The 24,531-nt window shown below is 29.9% G+C and overlaps 1 protein-coding gene across 5 annotated transcripts in view; it reads left to right on the top strand.

Annotated features, from left to right (window-relative positions):
- The window catches only part of Oct-TyrR (Octopamine-Tyramine receptor), a 1,169,363-nt gene that overhangs the window by 461,993 nt on the left and 682,839 nt on the right, over nucleotides 1-24,531 (top strand). For all 5 annotated transcript variants that reach the window (XM_075365895.1, XM_075365894.1, XM_075365896.1 and 2 more), the window contains one exon: nucleotides 8,342-8,368. The gene's annotated coding sequence lies outside the window, so the exon portion shown is untranslated. The remainder of the gene's footprint in view (nucleotides 1-8,341; nucleotides 8,369-24,531) is intronic.

Raw genomic sequence — 24,531 nt, 5'->3', positions numbered from 1 at the left:
ACAATGTTATTGGACGTCAAACTTAAAAAAACAGGGATTTTACCCAAATTTATTGGATTTCACCCCAGATTTCTCAAAACCTACTGCAAGTACGGTTCTGGGACGTATTTATTCTTTTTTTCAGGTCAATTACCATAAGAAATCACTAATTCTGCATTTAATTAACGTCCTAAAAATTTCAGTACGACCTCATTTTAAGAGGGTAGCTGAAATCCGAGGGAAATTTTTCACTAGCCGTAACTCGCAAACGAAGAATTTTAGAACATATATTTGTCTGTAATTTTTTTTCATTTTTTCACAAATACAATAGGTTATGAAAGTCCCAGGAGAAATTCGTGATACACCCTTGTACATTTTTAACTATAACTAATAGAATAGATTACAGAGAATAAGAATGGTTTAAAGCTTTATTATTTATTAGAATTATTTATTTTTAGGTTTACAATTAAGAGATAGAAAACATTTTGCGTGTACTTTTAGGAATACGTTTTTCTTTCACCAGGTTATAATATGTATAATGTTACTTTTATTATATTCCATTGATTTTATGTCAAACAGTGAAGGCTATAACCTCTGGTAAAAAGATAGTTTGGGAATTTTATAGAATAAAACTAGGCTAAATTCTAAAAAAAAAGAAAAAACAATTTTATTAAATTAAAAATAAACTAAAAAAAGAAGTAAAACGAGTTTTGAACTGAAATAAAAATGTTTGAAAACGTTATATATTTTTTTTCAATATTTTAGCCACTTAAATATTTTATGTGCATTTATTTTTTTCTAATCTGATGTCAACAGCACATGTCTTTCTTGTACGTCTATTAAATTAAATATATACATTTTTTGGTGCACTTCATTTAAACTTACTTTATTTGAAAGTGAGATACAATCCTCCAATTCTTTAATAAAGTGAACAGTTACGCAATTGCATTTTGGTGGACACCACATTGCATCACTTTTTTTTGTGGTGTCAATATCAGCATTTTATACTAGTTTATATATATTAATTTTGTTTTACGTCCTGAAGTGGTTAGGTGGTGAAAGTGAGAACGTGACGGATCCGTAACCATTCAGAAATCGGTACGAATGCGAGTTCATAAACATTTTTTTCCACGTTTTTTTAAAATTAAAATATACTGATTTATTACTAATTATTAACCCCTGGAAACATTTTTGAATTAAAATGAAAAGTACATAAAAATTTTTTTCACTAATAACGTATAATTTTTTCCATACCCTATTTTATTACTAATATTGTTTTATTATTTATTCAGAGGTTAATACATATTAATAAATCAATATATTTTAATTAAAAAAAACTGTTGAAAATGAAGTCGGATTAGAACCGATGTGTCTTTCGCTTGTAAGATCCAAATATTTCATTAATTACAATTTTATTTAGCTGTAACTCTTGCACCAATGAATATAATTACCACTGATGATATATCGTTGAAAAGCTCTGAATGAGGGCTTATTACTGCAGTTAAGAAAAAAGGTTTTCTCAAAAATAGGCTTTTTTGTAAATTTTTAGTCCAGTCTATTGCAATCAAAAGAAGTGCACAACTAGATGTTACAACAGTCTTTAATCCAAAATTTCAACATCCTACGGCTAATCGTTTTTCAGTTATGCGAGATACATATGTACGTACGTACAGTGTCAAGCCGAAACTAGTCGAAATGGATTCAGGGATGGTCAAAATGGATATTTCCGTTGAAATGTGAAAAAAAGAAATTCTTAGCGATCACAATACTTCCGTCACTTCGTACAAGGAAGTAAAAAAAGGAGAAAACAGTAAAGTATATATTAGTCATTTTCGATTATGATTATTATGAATATGATTTACTGAAAAAAAAAAAAAAATTAAATGATTTTAGTCTATGAAATAAAAAATTATCATTATATTAAAATTTAATTTTCATTCATAGCTTGATTACAATATTCTTTACATAAAATCTGTGAATTTTAAAATCTTTTTATGTATTTTTATTTTCTTTTTAAGGAAAATAAAAAAAAGTTTAATAAAGTTTAAAATCAACTTTCCAGGAACTTATTCATCTGTTGTCACAAACTATTATAACTTATTTAAAATTCTAAACTTTCATAATTTACTAAGCCAATATAAATAAGGAAACAGGTTTAATCCTTAAAAAAAAGATAATTTTTTTTCTTTTTTTTGTTTGTTACAATAACATTATTGTATGCACAATAATATAACCTTGCAATTAAAATAACTGTATAAAAAATTTTAAATTAAAATTAAAATTGGAATAAAATGTTTAATATAATCTGTAAATAAAAAAAATCTTGTATGCACTTAATGTACGCACGTACAAAAAAGATAACTTCTTTGGCGTTAATAAAAAAAAAAAAAATTACGCATTCAAACAAATTTGAACCGAGTCAAACGATCGATAGACGACATTAAATACCGTGAATAAAATTTTGAATAAATAACACGTAAATTAATTAAATAATATATATTTTATACAGTTTAAAAAGTATTGAACTATTCGTTGTCACATAACACAAAGTTCATCAAATATATTTCGATTAGTTTAGTTCCATTAATTCTCCGGATGACGATTGAATAGGCACAAGGGTTACCAGGGGCTTATGATATGAAAAATATGATACAAATAGTTTTATTTTATAATAGTGTATTTTATTAAAAATTTTGTTTTTAGTAAATTTAAAATTATTAATGCTAAATCGAGAATTTATCTGATGTATGCTATTATCTGTCATTAAAAATTTTATTTTACTCATAAAAAATAATACTTAAATAAATATAACCTCAAATCATGATACACAGATTTCAGAAAAAAAAATATACGTTGCAATATAAAGTTTTATGAATATGAACAATATTCACAGTTTAAAATATCCGTCTTCAGAAATCCGTGTATATAAATATATATTTATTACGACTCAATATTTTCTTTGTATACAACACGTGCTATTCACTTAATTGCATTGAACGACTGACTGAATTAGAAACTACACTCATGTGCGTGCAAACTGATCTACTTTGACCTGCGCACATCTTCATGGTGTGTTACATCGGCGCGCGCAACTTACGTAATTTGCTAAAAATACACTCTGATCAATTTCTCCTAACGCGCCAGAAGAAGTAAAACTTAAAAAAAAAACTGTGGATTGTCCCTGATGCTTGACTTACACTCACAGTCTAATTAAAAATATTATAATTTTATTTAATTATAATATTTTTCGTTTATTTAATTCGATGACTCTAACTAAAGTATGCGCGCATACCTTATTTAATTCGCACGGTTGAGGTGATACTAGCGGCGACAGTCAGCACTAACTAAACTAATGTAATTTCACAACTTACATAAAACAACATTTTGCTTGTACGGTGGGCAAACTGATGTAGCCGCGAGGCTTAACGCATCAGGTACTAAGTCAATCAGTCGATCGTTTCGAGACCCAGCCAGACCAAGTTACTTAACCTATGCCTTTATGTAATTTTACCGATCCCCTGTTAGAGAATTTGTTGCAGTGGGGGTGAGATTTTGGAAATATTGTTATTTTTTAATTGTTAACAAATGTGCCTAAGAAAAATATGACCTTAGGCGAAATCTTGAAATAGTGAGGATGACCTTGCTCTACAGCCTCACCATCTTGACCTTTTATGGAGAAAATTTAATGGCTTCAGTGCCCCTTATGTAGAAGTAATCTGACCAAGTCTGGTCAAAATCATTTCTGTTCTGGGGATGTAAGATGTAAGGTGATTTAGAGGCCAACACCGAACACACACATACATAAGGACATTAACATCCGGACAATTTCCATCCGGTTTTTTGAGTTCCTTGGGTGTCAAAATTTCAAGATCCAGTGAAAACCGCATATCCCCTAATTGGACCGATTACAATACTTTCTGTTCTAAAGCTACAGATCTGCTATATCGCGTTATCTAGACGTGAAAGTAAAAATTTTGAATTTTAAATTGTTTTACATGGATTTTGTAAATAATTACTAATAATTTGTACGGAATTAGTTTACTAAACTTTTATATTTTATAAATTTATGGTTTCTATTAATTTTTTATAAATTATCTTCATAAATTTATCCTACTTACAGCATTATAAAAATCTAAAACCGAATAAAAAATTATCTAGGAGAAAGAATCATAAGTCAGCTATTCTACTTTATTATAATTTATTGGTGCTAAAATACGTACATGCGCCTACATAACCACTTAATCTTTGACTATAAATTACTATTAATCTGTTTGAAAGAAATACATTGTCATTAATTCAATACTGAAAATTTATAGATATTTATCTTTAAATATTTACTACGAGCACATGTAATGTAATTTGAATAGTTCAACGAAGAAAAATATTTTAATTGACGAATATAGGATTTTATAAAACTATTAAAAGTAATACGAGTAAAATGCCTTTGCAAACTAATGACGCCGGTCACATGGGTGCACAATAAATTTTTCAGTAACGGAACGTTTGAGCCTGTAACCTTAAACCTTGTATAGCAGGACGAAATAATATGGTACACATCCACAAGTGTTGGCTACATAATAATTTGATGAAAAATGCACACACATTTCGATGTTTTCTTGATAAGAAACAAAACTTATCTTCTTCATGTCAAATGTTTAACTATTTTTCCTGAATTGGTCGTTAATGACTTATTTTGTCATCATTTGCCTACGTATCTCCAAAATCAAGGACTATTTTCGTCCGGTAAATTTTTATAATTTACAGAAGTGTCTTTCTTCATTCATTCATTCATATTGTTCTGCCATTAGAAGATCTTGACACGGCTGCTGTTCTCCATCTTGTTCTATCCTTTGCTAACCTTTTTGTTTCAGCACATTTCCCCTATTCCATAATCCCTCCCATACATCATTTAAAATATTTTCCTTTCTCATCCTTTCATTCCATTTACCAAGCCTTTTATTTCATCCACTAATAAACACCTTCTTCTAATACAGTGTCCTAGCCAGTTTCTTTACATTATATGTATTTCTTTATGCTCAATCCCATTTATCATTTTCCCGTTCTCTGTGATTATCTATAATACTTCATTTTTTACATGATAGAGCCATCTAATTAACACTTATCATTCTACGCTATACTCACAACTCAAAAGCCTCAATTCGTTTTTTGTCTGCCTTTCTCATTGTCCACTTTTCAGCTTCATAGAGCATCACACTCCAAATAAAATATTTCATCTATCTCTACCTTAACGCTAAGTTTAATTTTCCACACAGCAGTTTTTTCTTCTTATAAAATGCCTGCTTAGTTCTTGATGTCCTTACTTTAATTTGTACTGTGCACGTGAGGTCATCAGTTATAAAGCTCCCAAGAATTATCTAAAAAAGAGATAATACATTCCATTAAGAAATATGTAAAAATATAAATATTTATTATTAAAGTAAAATGTAAGTTAGGCTTTAAATTAAAACAAATTATAAGTGAAAGATCAATTTTTTATTTCTCCAAAACTGCAGTACCGGAACGCCATTCCGGTACCAGGCCACTCCTGACCGATGTTGGAAAAAGATGTGAATTTATTTTTACTGGTCCAAATGTAATTTACTCTATCTTAATAAATTGTTAAAATGAGAGTAGAGAGTAAAACGGTACTTGTAAAGAGTAATGAAATTCTACCTCTGACCGCTATTTTCAGGTTTCCTTCTAGAAATGAATCTTAAGAACGGATTGAGATATTTTAATGGCAGTTTATGCACCTGTACCAACAAAATTTTCTACTGGTAAATAAGTATGAAAATTTTACTTTTGAAAGTTCTAAAATGGTGGCCATTTAAATTTTTTAATCATTAATATCTCCGTAAATATTAGTTTTATTGAAAACATTTGTTACATAAAATATTAAATCTTTTATTATAAACAGAATGACTTATCATTAATTCAAATGGATTGTTAAGCCGCTGAGATATAACTGAAATTGTAAAAAATGGATTACAAAAATCATGAGTAAAAACAGACTAAAAATTGTAAAACAGCCTAGTTTTTAGTCTGCATCCTCACTGATAATCTTCAAAGGCAACACCCGACTTCAAAATTAATAATTATTCTTCAAATATCAACAGTATTCTAATTTTCATATAAGGTAGTTATTGCTATATTCGACCCTCTACAGCTGATGAAATAGTGTTTGAATTTCTAGAAATGCTCTGTAGAAACCGATTTTTGAAATCGTATACTAAATTCATTATGTAAATTCATTTTCAAATTTGTTTTTTGTTTGTATTTCATAAATGATATGATAGATTTTAAGTAAAAATTATAAAATCATTTAAAAATCCAGTGGCGTATTTGAAATCAAAATCTGTCAAGGCTGAAGTCAGGAAAGTTATCGAACTCTTTGCCAGGTTTTTCCAAATACTTGACTCTTCAAAATAAATGCGATGGAATATAAATTACCTTTGGTAGATTTCATAAGAAAGCTACCTATTTTAATGAGTACCATAATTCGACTTCCGGAAAATTTCGATATATTTTCGTGTTTCACATCCCCAGACCCCAAAGCCACCATCAGATCAAACGTTTATATATATATATTTCACTTTCTTGTGGACACGATAACTGTAGTAATTTTTTGCCAGTCACTTTCAAATTGATACGTAAAATATAATGACCCAAAATCTCGGTCGACTTCGTTAATGAGCAAAATCGGACCATCGTGGAGGATATGGGGGGCTTTATCGAAAAAAAAAACAAAATATCGCTATATTTCCTTATTAAGTAAAATATCGAATTCGTTTAAAGTTATTACTATCCGTTGGAAAAGGGCCTAAAATCATTAAGTAAATTTTTTTGTGATATCACCAATCATTGGCTCAGGTGGTGGAATAAATTGAGTTACGAAGACCAAAACATATCATACCTCCCATAATAGACACAGTATCGAATTGGTTTAAAGTAGCCGTTAGTCCTCTAAATATTACCTAAAAATTTTGTGTGATATAATATTTTATATGATCAACCCTTACGGCAAGGGATGACCAAAATTGTAAGAAGATGGGGCTTGTCATATGCTAAACATGTGAAACTTTTTTTCACATGCAACCATTGTCATATTGAGTAAATTTGAAGTTTTTTTTTTAACTTTAAGGTGGAAATCTTTTTTATCCCTACTTAGCACTGGTGAAATCTACCTCCGCCTTCCGGTGTGCTGAAAGGGATTTTTTTTTTCTAAGGGAATGTGTCAATTACTGAAGAGTGATGACGATTTAAATATCCTCTTTTTATTATAACTGATTTTTAAAGAATTTAAACTCTAAATTCTCAACTAGAATAAGACAAAAAACAATAAAAAAATACGTTTAGTTGACAGTAATTCTTATTTTCATACAAAGGTATTTTAACACTTTTTAAAATTGTTAAATTATACTCACTCATTTACGAGTTGTTAATTTACAGTTTATAATACCAGTAAATTGTTTCAGTCCTTAAATCTTATTTAAAATATATATTATTGTTATTTTACATTTTCTTAAATTTTTAGGTTGTAAAATTATACGTAGATAACTCAATATTTGAAGTGGATGCTGAACATGCATAGCACTTTTTATGTTTGCTACTCATTTGTTATTCATAAAAAATATTCCAAATAAGAATTCATTATATTTTGTCTTATATATTTTTTTTTGGAAACTTTTGGACCCTTTTCTTGTTCCAGGAACTGATCCCCGTAGAGGAAGACACCCACCCTGTAATGATCCCGATCTCACGTTAGTTCCTACTTTAGCGACGTTTCTTCAGGAGCTAATAGTTTCTTCACTAATATGAAAATATTTCAAAACTAATTAAGATGGTTCTGAGTAGATTAGTGACTTTCAAACCTTCTGATATCTGTGATGTTTCTTAGTGAATTACAATTTAGGTAACGGGAATGACAATCTATTCTGGCTAAATTCACAGAATCTATAAATTCTCCTACCCTGATTCCTCAGTCAAGATGGAGCATTCTGTGAAATAAATGTCATTACAATCACTTAGGGAAATTGTATATGGTTGTTGTTGATGCAACAGTCTGACAAATAAACTCAATAAATTACGTTGTACATTCTTTTAATGATATTCCATGGAATATGGTAACAGATCCTCTAACCAAGATTGTTCTTTCATAAAAATTTAGCACACTTTTTATATCAATATCTTTACGTATATGTTCCACTGTAATAATCATAAAATTCAAATTTTGGCCCATGTGTAAAATAACCAAGTCCAGTGGTTTGAACCTAGTTCATTGGAATTGTTAATCTTTGCTTTTGTTAATTACGATTATTAATATTAATTTGGTCTTCTAAAATGATGCTTTGATTTGTTTCAGAACCCCATCAAACACCATTCAATTAAGGTAAGGTACAACTTTTTTCTTGTAATGTTATAACATTTTTTTTTAGTACAAATATTTAAAAATTAATGCATGATTTTTTAAAATTATATTTATACATTTGAGATTTTTGCAAACATTTTGTTTTATGACTGTAAAAAAAATTAATAAATTAAAACAGGAGTCGAAAAGCCATTATTTTATTTCAGTAAATGAATTGACAAACATATTGTTAGTAATATTTTTTAATTAATAGAAATGCCTCCAGTCATGGAGTCAACGTTGGGATAAGTGATTTTTATTACTTTTTTAATAAAAAATTATTCACCGTATTTTTTGATCACACCTCGTATGTTTTTTTTAATGTTTTGATAAGGTTTTGTTCTTCTGCGATATTTGTTATTTTTATTTTGTTTCGTTTAGATTTTACGATTATGATTAGCTTATTTTAAAGACGGGAGTTAGTGTAGATTTCTTAGGTTGTTTATTCTTGTTTTAGTCAGTTTAATTTGGCGTTTAGTGTTTAGTTTATTGTAATTTTATTGTAAGCTTTTAGTTATTTGTTGGTATTTTGTTAGTTTTAAGTGATTTATTTAGTTTATGTATGACTGTCCACACTTCTTGTTTCTCGTTTGTGATTTGTTAGGTTTTAGGTCTAGGGTTTGTATATTAGGGTTAATAATAGATCTGATTATTTAGTGTAGTTTAATATTTTGTGTTTATAGATTTCTTGCGGCATTATTTTGGTTTGATATTTATTGTTAGTTTGATATTTATTCAGTTAGTGTTTTGTATTACGGGTAGTTTAGTTTTTATTTCTATGCTCAGTTTATTTAGTTTTTTTCTTATTATTTTGTGGGTAAGTTGGTTGCCCGAGTTGTGTGCTGAACTCGTCACTTACTCTGGGTAAGATAGTTGTTGTATCAGCTCAGTCAGGTAGACCTGTTTGGGACCTGATAAAATTATTTATGATTGTGGGTTCCGAGTTAGGCACGATACACCGATATGAATGTCGCTTGTGGCATTCGCATCGGTGGCATCTTGACAGCGGCCAGATAAGATATGTCTTGAGGCCATGAAGATGACCTCCTCTAAAGCCCCTAATGGCTAGGTACAGAGCGGTGGTTTGGTCGGGCCCGTCACATGGTGGGTGTCTTTCCCTCGGGGTCAGGATGTACGGACACACCCGTGCCAATTAAATGCAGTATGCGTGCGTGCGCTTTAGTTGGAACCATTGAATTAAATAACCGAAAAAATATTATATTTACTCGTAATGATAAATATTTTAAATTAAGTTTTGTGTGTAAGCCGTGCATCAGAAACAACTGTGTTGTCAGCTGTTTTGTATGAAATGCAAATATAAATAAAGTAAATAATATGATTGATTTATCGAACATTGTTTAGTTCAGTTTATAATTTGTAATGAAAAATAGTCGTTTAATGTAATAATATTCTGTTAGTATTAATAATAATATTTTAATATCATTGATGATATTTCATTTATCTAGAAAGATTTAACAATTACTTCGTTATTTTTAATGGTGGTGAACTATACTAACAATAATTATGTTGTGTAACATTTAAATTAATATTGTTTCTTGGAAAAAACAAAGGTAATAATAATAAAATATCTATAACACCATTAAAGTATTTCTAAAAAAACTTTCTTTCCATCGTACCGTTTAGAATGCGAGATTTTTTTCTAATATTCTTATAAAACGAAAATAAAATTACTTATTTAAATAATGTCCTTTGAACAAAGGTTAAGCGTCATGAATTTAATTTTATAGACAGGGTTTTTCATAAAATTACCTGAAACGATTATGCAGATACACGTTTCTTTTCCTAACACTCCTTTATATTACACCTTTGTTCCTTGAAAAAAAAAAATAACGCTCTTATAAAAAATAAGATGAGATAAAAGCCTATAAATATAACCTAAAACAGTTTAAATATACATCCTTTTTTGAATAATTATTAACGTTCTACTGAATTATCATTATTTACTTAGTCGCCAAACTTTAATTTAAATATTAAAAATATAATTTAGATTAAACAAATTTAGTTAGAATACAACATAAAATAACAAAAATTTTTATTGCAAAAAGAAATTACGCTTATTATTACGAACAATTAAAGACTAATTCGGGGTCTAACTTTAGTCAGTATTTTCAATACTATTAAATACTGCCTCAGTTTCTGATATGACCCCGTATCGACTCGTAAAGCGACAACAACTTGCTTCATTTTCTCTTACGTAATTGATTAGCTATCTAAATTATCAAAGTGTAACTACCCTTCAACAAAATAGTTTCAGCCTTTCTTCACTTAAGTGTCTTATAACAGCAAATTTCCAAATTTTAAATTTTATATTATTCTTAAAAAAATGTTATAGATTCTTATTTAAAATTTATATTTTTGAATAAAGGAGATCAAATATTGTTCACTCTCTAACTACGTATACTCAATACTCAAAAGACAATATCCATAAAATCTAGAAAGTTACATTTAAAAATAATTTAAATAAAAACTTCAACATTTTGGTTGTTAATATCATTAGTTTAATAATTGGTTGTCGGTATTAGTTTTTATTCATATAACCCTAAACACACTTTTTTATTCGGGCTCCATGTACCCGGGTACATAAATTTAAAATACAGAGTGCTTATAATCATTTTCTAAAGGTCCAAAAGAAATTATAGTTTAAAAAAGTGTAAAACTCTATTTATGGTAAGCTTACAAGTTATTAGATTACGTGACATTAATTTAGCCTCCGGCTACACGTACGATATTTTCCTGGATAATTCTTCCATAAAATTAAGGATTTAAAACATATTTTAAACTCCACGAATCGTATGTAACTGGTGCTTAAATAATACTTTGAGTATAATAGCAATCTGTTTCCACGTACGATATTCTGACACTATCATTTCTTTAGACAGTTGTCTTTCGATACAATAATTGTAATAATAAATTTAAGTATTTGTACGCGACCGCGGTGCCATTTATTTTTTTAAATTTTGCAGTTGCTTTGTCGTATGTTAATTGTAGAGCCTAGCCAAGGACATCTGAAAAATAAGAAAATGTGTTGTATACATACAATTATTGGAGAAATATTTACAAACAGGGGGGTTGCAATTCTTTATGAAAAGCTGAAACAGCATCCTGATAAATATTTGGGAGAGTACAGAATGTCAGTTTATTTCATCACCTTTTTTTTGTAGTTCTTGGCAAATTTCAATTTACGAATATTATTATGCGAGTAGAAGAAAAACTTCTTTATGTTACGTTCCGTTTAAAAAATTTATATCATACATGTTGAAAAAATACAATATAAATGTAAGCTGTAGTATAACTAAATGAAATACGATACAATAAAAGCTCTGCGACACGAAACTAAGGGAAAAAACGAAAAACATAATTCCACGTAGTCGTAAGTACAAGAGGAACAAGCCGTCGGAAAATACACGAATTACATGCATGAAACCGGGTTTTACGATACCGATTCGATAATTAATCGAATTGCAAATGGAACAAGCTGAGTCCAAGTGAGCTATAAATTTGAATACGTACCTTAGTAGGATAAGTTTTAGGATGTGGTGCAACTTATACTTTAAACAAATGCTGCGTGTATGAAATGTCTTCCATCAATTTAACGCAGGATCATCCTATAAAACGTCGTACGTGAAACTGAATCTTAATAGTTAATAACTTTTCTATCAATCTATCTGAAATGCATTATTATTTTTAAATACAATTTTAATATAAAACAGTTTGAGACCGAATTAAATATACTTTAAGTGGCTTTTGATATAAGCTAAGTAAGTTGTTTGGGAATGTTTATTTTCATTCCGTTCTTAGATCTAAAAATGTTTTTCCTTCAGAAGACCCTTAAAAGAATATCTTATTTTCAAATTAAGGAATTTTGTTATACTTCATATTCCTGTAACATGTCTACATAATTAGGCTAGTAACTATTGGCTCGTCAAAGAAGGACTATCCGATCATTTCAAAAACAGTCAATTCAAAAACCAACCGTTAATCTTCGAGCTATCACGTTGTATTTGTCAAACGATTTAAGGGTTCTCGTTACTCCAATTTCAAACATTTTTACGGTTAACGTGATCAGTATCATGTAAGATACTTTCGTCAAACAAGATTATTTTTATTAAAAACGCATTATCTTCGTTCACTTTATCACGAATGTTTATATTAAAATTGAAACGGCGTGGTTTATCGTCAACTTCAGTTACAAGCTCCAACTGAATTTTGTATGCATGAATTTTTAGGCTCTAAATTTACCAGGGCTTCTCTGATAAATTCCTCTTAATCGAGCCATAACTTCGAGAGAGGTCTGGGGCAGCATATTTTTTGTGCACTATACTCTTTGTATCCTTAAATTGCTGTTATTAACATTTAATAGAGTCTTTGTTATAACAGATCCACGTCATGAAACTATAGTACGCACATCGCCTTCTCCTGCACGAGCTCATTGCTCAACTGAAGATCCTCGTTTCATTATATCGCGTCAGGGTGTTCATTCAAGGTCATCAGTTACTCTAGCTCAAGTATCTACAGTAAAGTTTTTAAAAAAAATCAACGCGCGTTACATTGCTTAGTTAATTTTTTTAAACCCTAAACTGCGCTGAATAATTTATGTTCATCCTGTATGATTATTCTCTTACATTAACCAAGAGTATTTTTCTCTGAGTAAAATTGTACAAAGTTATTTTGATAATTCGGACATCGAACTGCACAAAACGACCCATAATCGGGTTCGATTTCATCGAAAATTGGCATAATCAACATATTTTTGTATCGTCGGCCATAAGCGCAGTAACACAATAATTTCGCTTTGTTTAGTTGTAGAATGTAATATTTTCATAAAAATATTCGTTATTTTTTATGCTGTAGCAATCGGTTACTTTTCATTCGCTAAATTAAACATGCTTAGTCCAAACTATTTCTGTATCGGGATGATTCTAAATCATAAAATACTCAAAACTTAAAATAACTTTAAAAACTTAAAACTTACAAACTATATTTATTTTTTAATCCAGAAATCTAATACATAAAACATATAAAATAATTGATTCTGACTGTAGTGATTATATAACTTTTTTAATTACTGTAATAACTTGTCATTAATAGAATAAATATTCAAAGGAAAAGGTTTGTATAACTTGAAAATCTATAAAATCTGAAAGAATGTTTCAAGTTACAGAATTGCTGATTATGTAACGACGGCTGTTCATTGCTTTATATTCTCTGATAAGATGAAATTTGCGCTGAAATAATTTTTCAATCCATGGTTGAAGCACTAGTATTCAGATCTACAGAGCAATTGCGGGCCTCCGTGGCGCGAGGGGTAGCGTCTCGTCCTTTCATCCGGATGTCCCGTGTTCGAATCCTGATCAGGCATGGCATTTTCACACACGCTATAAATCATTCATCTCATCCTCTTAAGCATGCCTAACGGTGGACCCGGAGGTTAAACAAAAAAAAAAAGAAAAGATCTATAGAGCATGTTAAACTGATGCACAGGTAACATAACATACACATGATCTCCTAAAAAAAAATGTATAAGTTAACACACATTATTTGTAAACATTCTAGATATTGTAATTTAGCACTAACTTTATTTATAATAATAACTGTTATAATCCAATCTTCACCAATTTTCGTTTCATTTTATTTTTTTTTTCTTCAACGTCTTCCTTCTTGAATTAATCGAATTTTTGGAAAATAAAGATCTAGAAAGTGAATTATTAAATTTTCATGTTAAAAAATAAATAATAAATCTAAAATCCTTTCTTAATAAGACACAGACTACTTTCATAAGACATTATATAAATTAAATGTAACCGAATAAAATGATTACGTATTTTGTTCAGAATTGTTGTTCATTTAGGAGTTATTCACTAACTGTGAGGTATTTCATTAAGTTCACTAAATCATATGCGATTGATATGATGCTAAACAATGAAATAGATTATTTATTTCATAAAATGCTTAAGGAATACGAGATTTAGAAAAAAATTCTAAAATTTAAATATTAATAATAATTTAAAAGTTATACCAGCAAAACAAATACAAAAATTTTTTAAATCTAAAATTTATCGGTATATTTAAAAATGGTTTATTAAAAAAAAGGCGAAAGATAATTTTAATATACGTATTTAAAAATATATCCTTATATAATTTTCTTCAATAATGAAAGATCAGTGCAGATTACATATTTTTAATTATATTCACTGCATTAGACTCGTCATTAAATCAATCTGCGTTATTAGTCATTAAATCAATATGGTTTAGATATAATGATAAAATCGAACTATCTTACAACCCATATGTTGTTTTATTGACGCTAAATATCTTTAAGTAAGGTTTATAGTTTTGTAAAGAATTAAGTACTGTGCCATAAAACAACGGAAAGGGTTCTTTATAAAACTTTTATTATTTTAAACTTCTTTGAATATTCTTTTACGATTAAACGTTTTTTTTTTTTTAGATGATAAATTTTAACAAAATTATGTTGTTCTTTATTAGTGTTAATTTAAATTTAATATCTTTTAAGATAGAATTAAATTAAATATTTAATGGGTTTACTTGTGACTCATTATTTTATAATTCCTTTAAAATTTACTCATGTTTATACTTCAGTTTATTTAAATTGTTTTATTCTTTGAGTACGTTTAGCTTTGAGTATGCTTTATTAATGTAATTAATTTTGTAAATGTGAAAGTAATTTAACATTTAAGGATAATTACATTTCTTCAAGAAAAATAAAACACAATATTTGCTGTAGGATACAGAAACTGGAAAATATATTTTAATTTATGAGCTCTTTCAAAATAACCAGATTCAAATTACTAAAACTAATGAATGGAAGGAAATTAATTTTATACTGTAAAACTATAATTTCATTATAAATTTTGTGTTAAGCATTATTTTGTTATTACTATGCACATATATATTAACAAGAGGGTGTTTTGTTTAGAGCTATTATTATATTTTTGTTTTTTGTTTAGTTGTTTGTACATACTCGTATTCATTAACAACTATACACTTTAAATTACGCTAACTATTATAAAACATGTATACCGGATTTCTATAATAGTTTTGAAAGCTGTACAAACTACCTTTGATTAAATTCATTGTATTAAATAATAATGTTTACAAGTAGGTAACAATGCTGTTTTAACAACCGGACTAAATATTATTTATTACCATTGGCCATTTTTTTATAATGATTTCAAAAGAAATAAAGTTGTGAAAATATATTTTATTTAATCTTTATTTAATTCTAAAAAATTGTAGGTGTTAATAAAGAAGGCGATCTATCTCTGTATTTAGTTCCTAGATGGGGCCACTGAAATGATATATATATATATTTTTTTTTTTTTGTTATAACGACACAGGGTCTCTACAATCTGTTCATAGAACAATAAATAAATAAAATGTATTTGAATTAATATTGAGTTGGCACAGACGCAGACCCAGCGGATTGTGACTTAATAATGGAATAGATGAGCATTCCGTACGGCCAGACCATAAAGTCACCTAATTGAAACGATAAGGCAAACCAAGAATATTGTTCCTCAGCAATCTTAAAAGATCACTGATCGTGTTATTTAACAAATTGACCGCCAAATAATTCCAGTGCCGATCCAAACGATTTTCATACCATATACTGACCAGAGAGATTTCCTGCCGAACGGTTCGCAACTTAAGTTCATTATATATAAGGCTATTACTTATGTAACAAGGTATGTTGAGCATTTTCCGCAGTGTTTTTTTGTTTGGAACCGTTCAAGTATGTCAATACTGGAGTTGTACGCTGTACCCCACAATTCAATCCCGTAAGTCCAAACAGTCTTCAAAACGGATTTGTAAATCAATAATTTACTTTCTGCTGAAAGCCTAGATTTATGTCCTACCAGTCAATACATGTGTTTAAATTTGAGAGCCAAACTGTTTCCCTTTAGAAGTGATATGTTTCGCCCAAGTAAGTCAGCGATCAAGATGCAAACCCAAATATTTACAGTCTTGAGATCTCGGAATCGGAACGTTGAAGATAGATACAGGAGGACAGTGTTTTTTTTACGATGGATAAACGTGACATGCTTTGATTTTGTTTCGTTTATTTTTATTTTCCAACATATAAGCCACGATTCGAGGAGAGTGATATAATCTTGAATAAAACGAGACACAGTAGTTGGATTTTCGTGAACAGCAAGAATTTCATTATCGTCAGCAAACGTTGCAACTGTGGTATCTGCCGTAATTCGCAAGTCAGCCGTAAACAGAACATACAACATGGGTCCGAGAACGCTTCCTTGAAGTACCCCTGATTGTATAAGGAACAAATCTATCAAAACCTCTCGATGTTTAACTTGAAAGCACTTGTATTCTAGGTAAGATTTTAGTACCATATAGAAAACATGGGGTAAAATCTTTTTCAGTTTATAGAGCAACTCCTCATACCAAATCTTGTCAAAAGCCTGACTGACATTGAGGAAAACCGCTGAACAGTACTGTTTCTCATCTTGAGTATGATCTATAACGTTTAAAATCCTGTTTGCCTGCTCAACAGGAGCATGATGCTCCCTAAACTCAAATTGGTGAGCCGGAATGTGATCGTCCACGAACTGCTTCAGTCTTTTCAAAAATCTTAGACAGCAGAGGAAGCAGACTGATAGGCCTATAAGATGTTACATTTGTGGGGTATTTACCCGGTTTTGTTATAATAATTAACTGTGAAATTTTCAATGGACCAGGAAAATGACCAATTCGGATAATAACATTGAAAATCAAAGTAACCAAACATATCGCACGCCAAGGTTGGTGAACCCTGATCGTATCATACCCTGGCGCCTTCGCTGGATGTCATCGATAATAACTTAAGAGACCTCGTGTACTGTGAATCGCGTAATCGATAAGGACATTTGGAAAAGAGAAACCAAATAATCGGAGATTTCTCGGATATATTGAAATAAGAAAATAAATACAAAAAAGAATGAATTAATGAACTAATTTAAGATTAAATTAACGTTGCTCATGTAAAATAGTTCATTAGTAATTCTATATTTATATTTATAATTTCGTATATTAATCATCTAAAACTTAAATTAGTCCATTTTTCATTCTTTTTTTAATTTATTTTCTTATTTCAATACAGCGTTTCAGTGGCGCTATCTAAGAACTTAAACAAAGGAAAATCGCCTACTACATTAATATCAAAGTATAACAAACTAAATATATGTTATTAATTTCAGAAATACCATTTGTAAATAATGTAAATTATTTTAATTAAAAACATTCAAAAAGAAAAAAAACAATTACTTTATTAAAGAAAACACAATTTATCAAACTATTCAAATTTTACTCTTCACGCTTACTTAAGCATTTTAATTTTATTATAATTTGAAGTAAACTTAATAACACAAAAGTGAAACACACAGTGTAATCTTTAAGTTTAGGTGATCGAAAGATTACATATAAATTGTATAATTATGGTTCATTCATTCACAATCTATAAATTTCAACCGGTTTGGTTTTTTCTTTCTTTATAATAGATGATTTATGTAATTGACTTCTTTTTTATAATTTTAACTTTACTGCTTCAAATGAAAATTAGTTTCTTCGATCATGAATTTTTTAATTTAATTTCTAAAATGTTTGATTGTCTAATTTTCTTCTAGTAAGGGACGAAATAAGTTAAATTAAAATAATTCAAAAATGTTCCCAGATCCGTTGTAGACTTCTAATTTTATACATAACTCTTTGTTCCTTATAAATTTTTAAATAACTATAATTACTAGGCCAAATACTGTATAATTTTCATTCAGGTTGAACAATGACTATTAGCGATAGGTTTTTATTATTTTTCAAAATTCGAAGACTATATAAACTGATTTTTTTTAATATTATATTTCATGATTTACTACTGATGAGTTTGTATCGTATAATTTTTAATATAATGACTATGTAAATGTATTTAAAAGATGTTTTAAGAAATTAGACTCAACGTTCCTCATGGGCCAGACTTGGTTTCTAATTAATTGAATTATCTATGATGACTAGCTTAAAATCAATATCTAATTTTTATTATTTGCTTTTAAATTTATAAATATTATAGGGTAATTTATCACAGTGTTATCTAATCAAGATCATGTTAGTATATATATATATATATATATATATATATATATATATTATATAATATTGCAACAGGTCCAGGGTAACGGATTTCTTCCAATTATAAAGGAAGAAAGTGAAAATAATAATGAAAAGAAGAATTTAGAAAGAACCGAAAAGGATTCTTTTCTTAGAAAAACTGGTCCATTTAACAATTTTTTCTCTGTAATACTGTTAACGGCACTTCCAAAAGCTCTTTTTTGACCGGAAGAGTTATCGAACCGGGAAAAGAATTTATAGAAAAACTTAAGGGCGCGAACAAGGAAAATTATTACGCTTCAACAATTAAAAGGACAAGTCGGGTACTGGTTCTGCAGGCCAGGAAATACAAATTTTCCAAGGACCAGCGGACAAAGTCGAAATGCGTATTCTTGTTAGGCCGAAAGGCGCTAGCATCTAAACGACTTCAGGAGACTGATTGAAGTGAAATCACGCCGGGCGAACGAATCATGTGCCCATAGTCTCCAAAGATCAGACACGGTCAACAATTTCTCACCGGTCTAAAGAATCGGAACTCAAATAACAATTCCGTTCATAAATAAAACAAAATAACTATAACCGCCACTAAATAAATAACGACCCGCCCGATAAACGAAGCACACAGCAGCGCGGGACATTCGTCCAGGTTTTGCGATTAGTAGGGAGATAATAAACTCTCTCGCTATCCTTGCGTTCTGTTCCGATAGAGTCAATAGTTCGGAACGTTTGTGAATAACAGCGATACAAGTAAGTGTGTAGTTTACACACTGTCAGTAACAGCGTTCTAGCTTAGTTCCTGAGGACGACGTGGTAGCTGCAGGTGTCCGTTGTCTTCATTCTGAAGGCATAAACACGTAAATCTATCTCGGGTGAATTTTTACCGATGTAGATGTCCCTCGGGGCATCTGCATCGGTGGCATCTCTGCGGGGCTAGGACTGAAAGCTGTGTGGCACAATCAGTTTGAGGGCGAGAAGATGTCCTCCGTTAAAGCCACTACTGGCTAGGAACGGCGGGGGTGGTGTAGCGACCGGACACGCTACGAGGTGGGATCTTCTCCACTCGGGGGGGAATCGAGATGTCAGTAACCGCGAATGAAGAGTGTGGATAGCGAGTATTCCAGTGCGTGAGTATTCCAGCGAGTATGGACAGTGCGTGAATACAAGAAGTTGTTCGGTGAGCTACTGGTAAACAGTAGTGAAAGTGACAGTATTCTATTCTTTCATAATGTGTAGAGTAGTTCTTTTATAAATTTTAAAACTAATAACACCTCTCGAAAGTAATGGCATGAACTTTAGACTTTCCATTGTTTTCTTGTTAATGCAATATTAGTTTTTAGCGGTCATTATAACGTTTTTAGTAAATTGGACTGTATTTTGATATTTATTAATTTAACTGTCATTAAATGAAGTTTGATCTTTTATTTGAATTACGATTTTGTATATTATATGTTTACTTATTGTCAATATTATTATTTTATTATTATCATTTTTTTTATTATTTATTAATTTATGTCTTAAAAATTTTTCCCTTTGTTAGTCTCTGAATATAATTTTTACATTTGTTATTCTCTAAGTATTCGTGAGAATATATGTATGAATATAAATAAACTACACTTAGACCCGTTCCTGATAGTATGATATCATACTATAACCTAAAATAGTCTTTAAAACTAATACTTGTATGACATGAAATCAGCCCAGAACAGATTATTTTAGTTAGGTCTTCTTAAACAAATATTTAGTTCTTGGCTAACAAAATAAGTTATTTATAGTTTAATCTTGGATAATAACTATCTAGTTATTTTAGATATATATTGGATGTTGGTTAGCTTTGTGAAAGCAATGAAATGAATCTAAGAATTGGAGATTGTCCAGTAACTTGTACAAGGATTGAGAATCCTTATGATCGTATAAAATAGGCGGGAACTTATTGATGACCATTAAGTTGTTAATGTTGCAACTCCTGGTGAGATTAAAAATCATTTATAAACCTTTGGATTACATATACAGGGTGTCCCATATAAAACGCAACTCAACCTTATATTGGTAGGTATTGAAATAATAAAGAGGCATGTGTAAATGAAAATGTAATTTTTATTATTACCATCCATTACTTTACATTTAGAGTAAATGTTGGAAGTGGCCGCCATCTTCTTGAATACAAGCTTCAATTCTTTTTACAGCGTTTCTGGTAACTTTTTTCAAAGTTTGTGGCTGGATATTTAATACAGCTTGTTCAATATTGACTTTCAATTGTTCAAGTGTTCGTGGTTTGTCGCTGTAGGCTTTTTCTTTGAGGTAACCCCATAGAAAAAAATCCGCCTCAGTCAAATCTGGAGATCTTGGTGGCCACAAGCCTCGACCGATAACACGATTACCAAAGAATTCCTCAACGAAATCAGAAGTTGAACCTGCGTAGTGCGATGTCACACCGTCATGTTGTAGCCAGCAGTGTCTGTCTTCCTCTTCCAAGAGTACGATGAACTGAAATAAAATATCCTGATTCGTTCTGAATTAATGGTGTACTCGAAAAAAATAGGACCGCTTATTTTCTTCCTCGATATCGCGCACCACACGCCCAACTTCTGCGGGTGTAATTCTTTTTCGTGATAAACGTGGGGATTTTCAGCACTCCAAATTCTACTGTTTTGGCTGTTTACGTAGCCATCCAAATGAAACCGTGCTTCATCTGTGAAAAATAACGAATCCATAACATTAATTCCCTGGCGCAGAAATTGACGGAACCGTTGACAATATTGTAGCTGTTTTTCTTTGTCGGGCTCAAGAAGTTGATGAACCGTTTGAATGTGATAAGGTCGTAATTGTAATTGTTTGATCGGCTGATGAGCAATTGATTTAGACAAATTAATTTCAAACGTCTGATCGATTTATTTGGCGAGGCAAGTAATCGGTCGTTGATTTCAGTGACTGTATCTTTATTCAACACTTTTGTGTTGAATGTTTGTATTCAGATCTTTTGTGTTCCTTGTTATTAACAGAACCAGTCTCTCTAAATTTTTCAACTAACCTTGATACTGATGATGTTTTGTTAGGAGCTGGTTTATCTGGGTACTTATGGCGAAACAAATCTTTCACTGCAACCAGTGATTTCGTACTGAAGTACGACTCAACAATGAAAACACGTTCATCTAGCGAAAACACCATCTTGTCTCAAGCAATATACTGAACGTTATGATTGCGTTGTTGTTACTATCGGTAGTGTTCTACTGCGTCGCCGCGATGTTCAGATGTTGGACGAGTCCATTTCAGTAACGAGTAGGGGAGTAAGCTTGACTTTTGAAATTCCATGGATGAGTGATTGATGGGTTGCGTTTTATATGGGACATTTACTTGCACAATATTTATTTGATATTACTTGCACAATATAGAAAACTCTATCCACAAGTGGTTTCCTAACGAAAGATTAACCCTACGATAAGGTACATGGATTATCTCAATGGAAACGATTAATTATTAATATATTATTAATTAAATTTAATTAAGTTATATAACGTTATATGATTGATAACATCTTACTTGATTTTTTCTTATAGAATTTTTATTTTTTTAAAAGTTTATGTACTCGATGAACAACTTAAAACTAAACCTTTAAAATTGCGACTTACAATAGTTTATCAATGAAATAAAAATAATTAAAACGTAAATTAATTTAAAATCTGTATTTATTTTTTTCCATATTAGAGGAAAATTGTTGAATTAAGCTGCCTTCTTTTTTATGATCTGTTAACTGACCGTAGAATTCTTTGAAAATTGTTCGGTATACGCTTCATAGTTTGGTCCCAATTTACGATTACCAGAAACAGGATACCACAACCGATTCTCTCTTCGTGAAGTTGACACTAAAATACGTGGTGAAAATTTTCATTCGTCAGTACCAGGTGTTATGCAAATTATTATGCCCAGATAAATGAAACGGTGCCTCGCTAAAATAAAATACAATATACAATGTTTTTGAAAAGTCAGTCGCAATAATTAAGACGTATCAGTTTGCCTGTTCTCTTAAGTTATTGCACAGTTGTTACACGATACGGTTTCAAATTTAATTCATGAAAAATGTTACGGCATGATTTATATTTTATACCGCTTGTGAGAACTTGCATATAAATTTTATCGGACCGGTAATAACCCTTCACTGACACCTAATTGGCCTCTAATATCCTAACGGAAGGTCACCTATTTAATTTAGCGTTTGAACCGATCCCATTTTACACCATATTTTAACCGGATCATGAATGCTTCTCTTTACTGGGCTATTGGCATTTGCAAATTTTCCTGCGAACAACTCTTCTTGAGAAACATTTCTTGAACGACTCTAGAATGCACATAAGCTTCCAATATTATAATCCTTTTTTCGATTGAATCACGAATTTTAGAAAAACACAATTTTATTTTAGAAAAACATTGTTTATAAAAAGAACGAAACTTTATTGCACTGAAAAGTTTACAATTTTCAACAATTGAGGTAGTAAAATAATAACCAAAAGTGTCACTAATAATAACAGTACTAGTGTTAAAGATAGCCCTGAAATAACTACATTTCGAGCCGTCTCAGTTCAGTTTTTAGTCGCTTCCCGGTACTTAGCTGATAGTTGGTAGTTTATCTAGATAAATTTATTATTTGTTAATTATTATTGAAAGCATTTTAATTATCGTTTACATGTACATTTTATTTGTGTATTTTCTGCACTACCATATATTATACGTATTATTTTAATCTTGAATTCACATCATTTATTGATATCCCGTCTTAGCATAAATCTCTGACGAGGAACGTTTAGTGTGCTTATCTGAAACCGTTTTATATTTTTAGAATATGTTATTACCTTGTAATCGATGGCTTGTAGGTTCGAATGATTGCAGGGGCTGTATGTAATTTTAATTAAAATTAAAATTATTATTTTTAATTTTCAATGAAATAGTTATTTTGTAGTTGATTAGCTTTCGGGTTTAGTTGTAATTGATATGATAAAACGTTTCTATAATAAAATGATATGATCAATGAACTACTATACATTTGGTAATTTTTTTTTGCTTGTTTGATTTGCTTTAATTTGAAATTTATATATATAAAATTTTCAAGTAAATTAAAATCCTATCGCTTAAGAAATTTTACTAAAAATTTTACAGAAGAATTTTATAAAAAAAACCTTTCCAAACTTTAAAAAAATTGTCTGTGTTCAGCCGGTTTTTACATTTATAATTTTTTTTTTGTTTTGTGCAGAGAAGACAAAATAAAAACTTATAGAAAATCTAACCTTTCCATTTCAGTTGATACAAGAACCAAAATGGAATATATAGGAATTATGCATTCTATTAGATTAACAAGCACATATTTTATATTTTTGTTTTTATATAATATTTATAATAAAAATTAGCTTTACTAGTCGACATTTTTTTATATGGGAACTTAATGATATACAGTATACTTTCAGTTTGTTAATATACAAAAATTTCAGAAGAAATTTTAAAGTGATTTTCATTAAGTTCAAAGATTAATAAAGGATTTGTCTAACGCCAGTTTATATCATAGGATATTGTAAACAAAGGTTGTCACGTAGTTTACTCATAGCTCAAACTCTAATGAAAATGCAGCTCCGTCCATGTGTACGGTGAGTATTGACTTTTAACTGGTCTGCCTACACTGTAATATAAGTGCATACCGTATTTTCACAAACGTGCATCTGACGTTATTGAAACACGTCACCAGAACTTTATACAGCATGTTAAGTTTAGGTATATAAAATATAAATAGCGTACGAGTACTAAAATACTGGTTTGAGGTGCAATTATCAAATTCACGTTTCTGTAAAGGATTAATATTGAAATGTCATAGCCACAATTTTTTTCATTTTATTTTTTCAATATAAATAATATATCGGTACAACGGCTTACATTGTAGAGAAGACAGATGGAAGGCATGGATATTTTATCCAAGAAATCTGATTGAAATTGTAATTTTAACCACAGTTTCTAGATGCAGTAAACAC

Source organism: Lycorma delicatula, chromosome 5 (assembly GCF_047948215.1).
Source record: "Lycorma delicatula isolate Av1 chromosome 5, ASM4794821v1, whole genome shotgun sequence".
Taxonomy (NCBI): domain Eukaryota; kingdom Metazoa; phylum Arthropoda; class Insecta; order Hemiptera; family Fulgoridae; genus Lycorma; species Lycorma delicatula.
Note: the sequence above shows the minus strand (reverse complement) of the source record. Positions and strands in the feature narration are given on the sequence as shown.